Source organism: Elephantulus edwardii, unplaced genomic scaffold, assembly GCF_000299155.1.
Source record: "Elephantulus edwardii isolate Elephantulus edwardi_28Jun2011 unplaced genomic scaffold, EleEdw1.0 scaffold00157, whole genome shotgun sequence".
Classification (NCBI taxonomy): Eukaryota; Metazoa; Chordata; class Mammalia; order Macroscelidea; family Macroscelididae; genus Elephantulus; species Elephantulus edwardii.
The window spans coordinates 2,660,346-2,662,691 of record NW_006399907.1 but is presented as its reverse complement, the minus strand read 5'-3'; positions in this window follow the sequence as shown (position 1 = coordinate 2,662,691).

The window sequence follows — 2,346 nt, the reverse complement described above, 5'->3', positions numbered from 1 at the left end:
AGTGGGACTCATACCACTGGCGGTATGGTGTACTGTCAATGAGCACGATGCAGTTCTTCACGAGGGTCTTGGTTCGGACCAGTTCATTATTGGAGGCGTTGTAGACAACATCAATTATCCTTGTTTTGTGAGTACAACATTCAGAGCCCCAGGAGAAGTTCCCCACATCCAATCTTAGGGCACGGTACTTCTTGTTGCCTCCTCTCACACGAACTGTGTGTATACGTCGGGGACCAATCTTAGTGTTGGCAGCCGGGCGTCCCAGCTCATACTTCCGCTTCTTGTGGTAGGGCTTTCTCTTGCCCCCGGTCTTGCGGCGCGTGTGCCAGCTGTCCCGGGAGATGCCCATTGCTCCGCACTGCCTGGAAAGAGAAAAACGAGAGATTTTGTTTTAAGAAAACTTGCCAGGTAATGGAACTAATAAGCAGTCTGAGACACATAAAATATCAAGGGTTCAGCTTTACTCCCAGGGTGAAGTGACGTGCAAATGGTGTTTTGTGAATGAGGAAGTGGCGGCATATAAGGTTTGAAGAGAGTTTTCACCTTTAGAGCTGCAGTGGTTGCTAACGGAGAATGGACCCCTGTGTTTGGGGGCTCACTGACACACCCTGTGCCTGAAAGGGCAGTGGATACAGCTCATAACCAAAGGGGCACAATCTTATAACCTTATTCACAGTGAAGTCACCAGGAATGTTACTTGGGATCAATGAGTAGTACATTTCCTTTCTCTTGGCAATTTAAAATTCATACAGAGTCAACTGTAGTTAGGCATCTTGGTTTCTTAGTTCTGCTATGACCGAAATATCACAAGTAGGTGGTTTACCAATAGAAAAAAAGTGGTTTTTCACAGTTTAAGAGTCTAGAAGTCCAAATTCAGGATGCTGTCTCTAGAGGGAAGTTTACTTTCTGTGTTGGCTTGGGAGGAAGACCCTGATCTCTTCAGTTTCTATTTCTCAGTTCCTTGGCAATCATTTTAGGTTGTGTATTTATCCCTCTGTATGTACTTACTCTCTTGGGCATGATCTGCTCTTTCTATATGTCAAAGGTGACATTCCCTACATTAGCATGCCCTCGTTAACATAAAAACAAAACACGATCCTCTAAATGGGACTACATTCAGGAATATGTTGTTGATTTCTGCCATCAATTGTGATCCATGTTGCTATTGTTGTTAGGTGCTTTCAAAGGTTGAATATGACTCATAACAACCCTCTGGAAAAATAGATCTGAACCCTGTCCTCATCCTGTGCCATCTTTCTCACCTTTGACATACTTGAGCACTTTGCAGCAGTCACTGTGCCAATCTGTTCATTGCTGACCTTCCACCATTTCAAACATGATGTCCCTGTCCAAGGAACAGCCCATCGTAACAGCATACCTAATGTGAGATGAAATGACACCATCCTTGCCTCTAAGGAACACTCTGGCTGCACTTTCTGCAAGACATTTTTCTTTTCTTTTCTTTTCTTTTCAGTACTCTTCTCCAACACCATAGTTTAAAGGCATCAATTCTTCTTCAGTCATTCTTATTCATTGTCCAGCTCTCAGACGCATAGCAAGAGATTGAAAAGGCCATGCCTTGAATCAGGCACATTTTGGCCTTTAAGCTGACATCACTGTTCTTCAGGACTTTGGAGAAGAACCTGACAGCAGAGTTACCCTAGGCAATACGTCTCCTGCTCTCTTGTTCTTGTGGGCCCAAATAAGATTAACTCTTTGACAGCTCCCATCTTTTCTCTATTATGATATTGTCTATTGGCCCAGTGTAAGGATTTTTGTCTTCTTGATGTTGAGATGTGATCTATATTGAAGACTGTAGACTTTGGGCCTTCTGTAGTAAGTGTTTCAGGTTCTCCTCACTTTGAGCAAGCAAGATTGTGTCATCTGTATAACACAGGCTGTTGATGAGTCTATAATCCTGATGTCACATTCTTCACATACAGATTGAATAATATGGAAAAAGGATACAGTTCTGACACTCCTACTGCTCCATAGGACCCAGTAGAACTCTCCCCTTGAGCTTCCTAGGCTGTAATCTTTGGGAGCAGCTGGCTTCTCCCTCAGAGTTGCTTAAGGGTTTGAATGCCAACCTTCTGGTTAGCAGGTTAGCACTTAACATTGGGGCACTACAGCTCTTTTCTGTAAGTACAAGTCTTAGGACATACAACGCGTATTTGGGGAGGACATGAAGAAGTCCATAACAATTCCAAAAGCTCATTCTTTCTTTAACTAACCTCTTCCTCCTGCTCTTTTTCCTACCTCCCTCTCTCCTGCTAACGTGCATTCTATGTGCCCTTCATGGTCAGGCTCCATTCTGGTACCTAGGTGGATCTATTGGTAAGATTT